Source organism: Trachymyrmex cornetzi, unplaced genomic scaffold, assembly GCF_001594075.2.
Source record: "Trachymyrmex cornetzi isolate Tcor2-1 unplaced genomic scaffold, Tcor1.1 scaffold644, whole genome shotgun sequence".
NCBI lineage: Eukaryota > Metazoa > Arthropoda > Insecta > Hymenoptera > Formicidae > Trachymyrmex > Trachymyrmex cornetzi.
In genome coordinates this window covers 89,008-99,032 of record NW_017299964.1, presented here as the reverse complement: position 1 = coordinate 99,032, position 10,025 = coordinate 89,008, and positions in this window count along the sequence as shown.

Genomic DNA, 10,025 nt, shown 5'->3' with positions numbered 1-10,025 from the left:
AATCATACAAGCATTAAGATCCAGCTAGACCGTGTAAAGGCTTTGATTTCTATAGTTTGTGTTATCACATGTACGGTCCTATAATATATTATATTATTCATTATTTAAGTTGAGGGAGATTCATCAGTTCCATTCGTATAGTATAGTTAATAGTAGGAACGCTCCTGAGATGAAGCGGTACGCGCGTATTTACAAGCATCCGACGATTCGTTGCTAGGTAATGCGCGGCAAGAGGAGAACAGTGGGCGTCGCCATTGAAATCGAGCCGAAATGTGCAACTAAATACCAGCTCTGTTGTAGAACGTCCATTATACTTGGCTATGTTCTTATACAAACAATCTAGTATGAATCTTATTATTGTTTAATAATATGCTTTTTTCTTTTCTCTTTTTTTCTTTTTTAATTGGTCGTTTTTATTTAGGCAAAATAATACACGCATTAATTTTTATGCTTGCGGGAATATTTTTACGGTGGAAGCAAATTGTAGCCTATTACTATACTTCAGATGGATATTGTGGTACACAATTGAAACCTATTATTTTTGAACAAATAATTATAAAAGCTGAATCTATAAGCCTCTATGTACACAGCGTCACATCAGACATGGGAGCAGTAAATTTAGCAATGTGGAAATCTTTTTCGAACATTAGTGCCAATAAACATTCAAAAATTCGAAATTCTGTTCTTCATCCAGTAGATGATAAACGTAAATTATTTTTTTTTCCGATGGTTCACATTTACTTAAGAATCTTAGAACAGCTTTACTTAATAATAAAATCATTGTGATGCCTGATCAATTTAAAAAATCAAATAATTTATCTTTATGTACAGTTCAATATTCTCATTTTGAGGAATTAGTAGATATACGAGAAAATTTGTATTTCAAACTTGCACCAAAATTAAACAGAAATGTAATGCAATTAACAAACTTTAATAAGATGAAAATTAACAAAGCAACTAATTTGTTAAATAGAGATGTCAGCAGTGCGTTAAATTTTCTGGCAGAGGAAAGAGACAAAAATGATTATAAGACGACTGCTTTATTTATTGAAATTGCTTCAAAATGGTTTACATTAATAACTTCGCGATCTCCGTTAGTTGCATTAGGAAAAAAAAATAGGAGATGAAACATCTGTAAATAAATTTAATGAAACAATAGAATTTTTAGAATGTGTTCGTGATTTGTTTCGAGATATGGAAATTGGTGAAAAAAAATTTTAAACCAGTACAGATTGATATTATGTTGACAACTCAATCTTATATAGATCTTACAAAATATTTAATAAGCGAACGAGGATATGTATACGTACTGGGAGGCCGATTCACCCAAGACTGTGTGTAGAGAATGTATTTTCGAATGTCAGAAAAAAATTTCCCACTCCAAACGCATTACAGTTCAAACAAAGTTTAAAAATATTAAGTGTTTCTCAATATTTACAAGAATTGAATAATACAAATTATGAGCAAGATGATGGTACCTTGATCGCTGATTTTTTGAAACGTTCTAAATTAGATAAGTGTAAAATAATTGAACAAATGTATCCTGTAATTCCACTTGAAGCTGAAGATAAAATTATTCAATTGAATAATCTTGAAATGAACTCATACAATTTATGTGGTTATGTTATATCTAGAATTTCTGAGGTAAATAAAGTGTGCGATTATTGTTTGAATTCCGCAGGATTAAAAGTTTACAATCCTAATATTAAATATTCAAAATTTGTGTACTTGAGATGCTTTAGAAGGAAAACTTTATTTTTTGTAAACGACGAAACATTTAATTATTTTTATCAAATGGAAATTGTTATACGAAAATATATTCTTTATTTTAAAAACATAAACTGTAATTTAATTAAATTTTTTACTTGAAAAATGGTTGATATACGATGTGACACATTACACAATTGCCATAATCTATTTAACAAAATAATGAAATATTTTATCCGATTTCGAGTTAGAATTTTATGCAAAAAAGAGATTTAAAAAATCAGTATTTAGCAGTAAGACCATGGCGATGCATTAATTAATTAAAATGTATTAATATTAATGATAAATCGTTTACTATTGTCTAAAATGTATATTATTTTCTTATTTTTAATAATAATTCTGTTAAAACAAATATGTGTTTTTCTTTTTCCATTTCATATTTTGCTAATGGTATCTAAAGTGGGGATGTAACTGCATCCATTGGTTCCGCCATATTGCTTCAGAACCAATGAAAAATCGAACAAGATTGACCAGACTCTTAGTATATAACTATGATTGGCCAGTTTCATAACATCGATGTTATAACTTCGGCGTAAATCGAGCTGTGTAAACGTAGTCAGTCACTACGTTTACACGGCACGCTTTACGCCGAAGTTATAACATCGATGTTATAACTTCGGCGTAAAGAGTGCTGTGTAAACGTAGTAATTGACAAGCCGCCGAGGAACACCATTTCTGCCGATGTGTGTATACACGGAATCGGAACAACGAACGGATTTCTTGTTAGAAATGAGTTCACTAGCATTCCGTTCCGTAAGAAGTTTCTCTACTGTATCGGAACCATCAGGATCATAGCCGGAACGGTACGGAATCAACGAAATGTCATGTCGATTGCAGGCTATATCGATTCGGCTATTGTTGATGGTTGAGAATTTGATAATTTTGAAGAAGAAAATTAATAATGTTTAATTTTCAATACGACATATTCTTGTTTTATATTTATGTAATCCAACTAATGTCAGTTCTTGAAATAATTCCAATGTGATTCTGAAGTAACTGAAGAACTTCTCACGATCGGTCGTTTACATTTCAACGACTAAATTATTACTTGCGCCTTGGAGACGCCTCAGAGCTCAGACACAAGCTTTTCGTGATTGGTCGCTTGATTCCACTGATTTCGCCGTTTTCTGTTGCGCAAATTTATTTCTTTTGCGGATTCCACCGATGCATGCATGTGTGCGTGTGCATGTACATGTACTTATCAAAAATTATCTCGTTAACCCGATTTAAACGGAGAAAAGTGCCTTCTATACAAACGCATGGTTAATCAACATGCTGAGACGTGTCGGATTCCCGCCTGAGTATTTTGCGGGTGTCATGTCATCCTTATTTAACGTTCGATAAATAACAAGATTGGAGTGATAATCTGAATATAACCCTGAAAGTAATTAATTAAGTCTTCAGATAAATACAGAAGTCAATATGGTTAGAATACGAATGTTGTATAAATAGTATACAGAAAGGCGAAAATGTAAATCAAAATCAAAATGGGTATACAAAACGAAGTCGACAATGTCCCTGTCATATGTATGTGATTTCCGATCTGCAGGAATTCATTTTCCTATGTCCCATTGAACGGAACTTACGGATGCGCGATCAATGCGATCAATGCGAGACAAACGCTATTTTGGTAGATTTAATGAAAGTGATCTACGGGAATACTCTTGCGATTGGTTAGAGCTAATTGTTCATTCCGCAAATTCCGTTCAATGGGACATAGGAAAACATTTTAGCGGAATGGAATCGGCGGAGCCACGACCAATTACGAACGTTCCGCCAATTCCGCATTGCGCCAATTCTGCACCATGGGACCGCGCCATAAGGGTGCCATCTCATGAGTGAAAATTTACAACGGAACGGAACAGCGAGATCAATCACAATCGCAGAAAAGAAAGGAGAGTAATGACTGCAGAGTTGCGATTGGTCGTGCTGTTCCGTTTTGCTGTAAATTTCCGCTCATAGGACGGCACCCTTGCAGCCGGAGGGAGCCTCCGCCAGCTGCCCCGGATTCGGCCCCTGCGGAGCAAGCACGCGGGTGATCAAACCCCGCAAGCAAATACATATGTACATAGTAAGTGCGTTACGTATAAGTCGAAAATATGAAAATACAAAAAAAAAGGATTAGTTCCAAGATAGATATATAGTCAATAGGGTTAAGTAAAAATCGATATAGTTTATTCTTTTCTATTGTTCTTTTCAATGGTCTATCAGTAAAGGGCCAAATAATACATTTCGTTTAGTTAGAGGCACGTAGCCTCAATAGTTTCGGAAAAACCGAAACATCTAAAATAAACGCGGTACAAGCACGCGAAACGGCAAAGCGCGATCAGGACCGGGGAAAATGGGAGGTCCCGGAAATTGACAATTAATACAAAAATAACGGCGGGATCGGAAAACGCGACCGCTATGTACAATTAGGACGAGAAAGTAATACGGGAGCCAATTCTAGGCCCAAAATATATACCGGGTGTACCCAAAATACCGTCATTACATAACGAATTTTAAGATATCGAAAAACGCGACCGCTATTAACGACTAGGACGCATTAGGAGCGGAATACTCGAAGGCGAGCGTATAAAATGTACCCGAAATACTGTTTTTACATAATGAATCTTGAGATATCGGAAATCGCGACCGCTATTGACGCGTAGTACATAGTAGGAGCGGGACTACCGAATATCAGCATACACAACATATCGGGTGTACCCTAAATCCCGTTATGGCGTAGTGAATTTGAAGATATAGGAAAACGCGTCCGCTATGACCAATAGGGTCGAAAAAATAACATGTCCACCGAATACGAACCTGAGAACTATACCGGGTGTACGTTAAGTTTCGTTGCGACATCGAAAAGACTGATACTTACTAATGTAAATGCTGTACATAGAAAGGGGGGTGCAGCCGGGGGATTTCGCGAACCTGTAAATAAATTTTAGATTATATACTTACCGATGACTTCAGCGGGAGACCTCCAGAGGCAGCATCCTTCAGAGTCGACGAGTACCTAAAAGAAAAGAAAAGAATTAGAATAAAAAACGATAAAATTGTATAATGCAGCGACATAAGTAGATAACATAAGCTAGCAGCGTGAGCGCTGATAGCGCGCAAAGCGAACGCGTGAACGCGAGCGCGTACAGCGCCAAGAGACAACGCGCAGACGCAAGCGCGAGAGTGGGGCGAGCGATAGGAATAAGAGGGCGAGCGAAGAAGCGAAAGGGGCTGATTTCGCTTGGTAACCAAAGAGAGAAGTTCTCGATACTGGGAGCAGTGATACGAGCGGAAAATAGTTAGCGTGCGGATGAGTGGGACATTACTTGGGGACATTGTCGATTTCGTCTTCGAGGACTGTTGTCCACGGAAAAAACCGAGGCGACCGGCGGCGTTCCGGTAGTGACGAGCGGGACCGTTCCGAGACGAGTCCAATAGCAGCGACCGTTAGAGCGAACGAGGGTTCACGCCCACGCGAAGAGTCCGGCGTTATACGAATAAGCGCGAGCATTGTGTAAGACGATAGGCGTGCGTGTCCGGCGCAATCACCCGGGTACGGCATCACGCAAGCAAATGTAAATACGAATTGCTAAAGCCTCACAAATAAAACGAATAGTGTTAGTTGCCTGCAAACAGTGAGTTATTATTCGACGAAAAACCTTTCCCTCTGCGACCGAGATAACTCGGGGCGAGTCGACTAAGTGGTGCAGGGAACGAGCGAGGCTGGCGGATTCCAAGGCCAGCTGAACGAATCTTCTCCTTTGAAGGGTAAAAAGGAGTGGCGACCAGGACATGCAAGAAGAAGCGGGACCGAATAACGCTAACAAGCTTCGAGTTCGGCTACACCCTAAGCTTGTGTTTTCTAATGATAACTAAAGACCCTTTAATCAGAGACTGGCCATCAGGATTTCTTCGAGCGAGAAAAAAATATAGGCTATCTCTCTCTTTCACCAATAGCGGTGTGTATACATCATACATACACACCTATTGGTGGAGGAGTGAGATGGCCTATAACTCCTTTCTCGCTCGAAGAAGTTTGACAAAATTCTGATGGCCAGTCTCTTATTAGGGTCTCTAGTGACAATTACATGTTACTGACTGCAACGGCTATAAGTGAGGTTGGAGGACGTTGAGTGGCTGGCACTTTTACTTTTTTTGTATTTAATCACGTGGAAAAAGCTACATTTAATCTAACTCTACTCAAAACGGATTTCAACTGTGCACAGCGTACATATTCTGTTCCAATTGAATCGTGCACAATGTTACACTCACGGAGTAATAAGAAAGTCAAACTCAAGCGGCCGGTCACGAAAAAAATGGGTTTGAAACACGGTGTAGGAAAACTCATGGTGGAAATATATGTATAAGGTGAAACAATACGCATAATGGCGATAGCAATACTGGAAATAGCCAATCAAATATGTCCGAATATGCACTTTCCTACCTATAATAGCGCAGCCTATAATAGCGCAGGTTATACTGAAATAGTCATTCAAATATGTCCGAATATGCACTTTCCTACTGCGCATCCATCAGATTGCTTCCTTATATATTTCTACCATGGGAAAATCATGGAAAATTCGGCAGATGTGATCAGCCCCCCGACACTCCCATTCATTTCTTGAGTTTGGCGTGACCACTTAATGTCACCGAACCATCAGATGGCGATAACAACTTAATATTACTACACAAATTCATGTGCATTTTGGATGTTTACGTCATTTACTTCGATTAGGTTATGTCAGTGGTGTCGGATGTCGGCTTTGTTGTCCCGTTTATTCGCGATCTTCGATCTCCGAAAGTCCGCGATCCTGTGTGTTTGCGAATCTAGTTGTTACCGTTGTAATAAGTGTTTATTACAATTAAAACAAATGGTTATTACAATTAACTTACACACCATGAAAGATTCGTTTTATTTGGTGACGTTATTAATACTAACTATGTATTCTATGTATAAATCGCCAGAGAATAAAACACTGGGTGAGCAGTAGTGAATGGTTTTTCTTTATTATATTTCGCGTATAGTAGCGGAGAAAGAAGGAAAAAGATTGAAGAAGAATTCCACCGGTACTAAATATGGATAGGCGGAATTCGGAATAAATACAGGAATATCAGAGTGAAGAGGGAGAGCGGCAATTACACGCCGGATTTCTTATGGATCAAAATAATGGGGCCCAATCGTGAAAGTTCTCTCGGGAATAGATTCAATAGTTCGCGGGAATTTGTTTGTTCCGTCGATTCCATTGATTTTAATGACATTTAAAAGAAAATTATTTGAACTAGTGAATTATTAACTCTTTAGCGAATTAGTTTAATTTTGGGACAAATAAATGATAATCCATGAAACTTACAATTTTCTGCTGTAGGAATGTTCGCATCAGATGTCGGAGCCCAAAGAGATGGTGAGGTTCATCACTTGACTAAAAGGTCGCGCACAGACTCTAAGATTTTTATGAAGCAGAAACTATTTAACGTATAAAACTTTGTATACATGATGAAACCGTATATATGACTGACTGACTGACTGAATATAGACTGTGAAGATAATAACTGATAGACTGAGAAAATGACTGACTGATTAAGGAACAGAACCGGACACGGAACAAGAGCAGAAAAAAACCCAGATAACAAAATGCCCGCACGGTGATGTCATGATGCGCGCACATCGTGCGAATTATCCGCACGGCGTGCACGCATATCACAATAGAGATGCGTCCTCATATGAGACTCATATTGCTCGCATGCGTGAGGTTGCACGCGTGCGACCAATATGAGGATGTGTCTCTGAGATCCACATGTGAGTCTCACATGACCCCCACGAGTGACGTCGCACGAATGAATCTCATATTGCTCGCATATCGCTCGTATGCGTGCTACTTGTTTAATATTCGAAAAAAGAAACATTAGTCATATTTAAGGCTTATAAATTTTATTTCTAAGACATTTATAGTAATTATACTTGAAATTATTTCAAATTGTCTATTAAAAAACGCACCTTTATTACGAGTAATTAGTGGGATTTGAACTTGGGACTTCAGGATTATGAATCTTCTACGTTACCAGCTACACCACTTCTTCAATTAATAAGGGTGTTATTTATTGTCTACTTCAATTATAATCAGCTAAACCAGCGCACGATATTACATAGATATAATAAAAATATCATTATTTAACAGATATAATAAAATATAAATAATTTACTTTACTATGAGACAACATTGAGTAAGAGTCGGATAATCTACTAAATAACAAAATGCCCCCACAATGATATCATGATGCGCGCACGCCATGCGGATTATCCGTACGGCGAGCGCGCATATCATACCATGGTATATGTTTCAGCATCTCAGCAATACATCTTGAAGTGACTACCGATTATTCTACCGAGAGCTTCATTGCCGCATACAAACGCTTCACGAGTCGCAGAGGCCTCTGTTCCACCATTACGAGCGATTGTGGCACCAATCTTGTTGGAGCAGATGCCGAGTTATAACGACTCTTTAAGGCCTCGTCTCGAGAGTGGTCTCGTATCGCCGCTTATCTCGCTACCGACGGTGTCATGTGGAAATTCAATCCACCTTCCGCCCTACACTTCGGATGATCCATCAGACGTCGCCGCACTTACGCCAGGACATTTCCTCGTGGGTTTAGCTCTCACTGTCGTTCCTGAACTCTGCAAGATCTTCCAGAAACCCGACTAACTCGATGGCAACTCTTACGCCAGATAACAGAGTCATTTTGGCAATGATGGGCTACCGAATATTTATCGCAGTTTCAAGTCTCCTCAAAGTGGCATCGGATACAAAATCTGTTCCAGATCGGAGCTCTGGTTCTCGTCAAGGACGAACAACGACCTCCGACCAAGTGGCCTCTCGTACGCATCATCGACGTACACCCTGGCTCTGAAGGACTTATCCGCGTCGCCACGGTGAAGACGGCTACCTCAACTTTCAAGAGACCAATCGTAAAATTGTGCTTGCTACCGAAAGTGAACGGACGAGTCAAACGAACAGTGACCATGTTCAGAATTTAAATTTCCGTTTGATTTGATTTCATTTCAGTTATTTTGACAACTAATATAGTTGCCAAGGCGGGCGGAATGTTTAGACGAAACTCGGTAAAGGTTCCGTACGCTACTTAAGTTATCTCAGATTCAAATTCGCATAGTAGGGTATATAGGCGGGTTCTAACTCAGGGGCAACGAGGGGGTGTGAGGAGCGGGGGGGTACCTGCGGCGAGGGTGGTGATGTCACAGGGGGAGGGGAGAGGATGACGTCATAAATGGTGACGTCACAGGGTGATGGGGGTGACGTCTACGTGACCGTTACGTTCATTCTTATTGCTAAGACAATGTGCTACTAATATTTTAAGTCACTACGCATACCGGGTGACAATATAGTATTGTCGCGAGACACTCGAATTTGGAGTATCGCGAGAACCAACCGTTAAGTTTATTATTGTCATTAAGGCAGTATGCCTTCCAAATTTCAAGTCGCTACATATACCGGGTGACGGTAAAAAATTGTCGCGATAAAGCTAAAGGTAAGATATCGGAAAAATTGACCGTTATTACCATTGTAAGCACCAAAGGGGTGTGAGGATAAAATTTAAGCTTATTACAAATATCGGAAGTACGTAAATTACTGTTACGGCAACGGAATAATTGAAAGTTAGAATTATAAGCAGACAGATCGATGTATATACTGTATATAGAGAACGGGGGGTGCAGTCGGAAGATTTTATAGCCTGTAAATAAAATTGTATTAGAATACTGACTTGTAACTCCAGCGGGAGGACATCAGCGGCTGCATCTCACCATTGCGAAGGATACTTGAAAATAAAGAAAATCATTGATTAAAAATTTATATAAAAATAAAATTAACGCAGGAACATTATATAGCGGCGTAGCTAGTAACATAAGGCTAACGTTGCGAGCGCCAACAGCGCGCATGTCGAACGAAGTGATGCGAGTACCGAAGAGGGGGCAGCGTGAAGGAGATGTAAGCGGGAGCGTGAGACGGAACGAGGCTTTTTGAGTCGGCTTTTTGAGTTCGCTTCTGGCTTTTCGCTTTGGCTGTTCGTTTTTAGCTTTTGAGTAAGTCTTGTCGTTTTTGGGCTTCGGCTTCGGCAAGACGTTGTAAATCGGTAAAGTAGTTATCGTAGTTGTCGTGGCGAGTGTTCTTTTGGATCGCTATCGGTTTCGGCACCGGGGATTGTTATCCGTTCGAATAAACGTGTCGACCGATGAGTATCCGGAAGTTGCGAGCGGG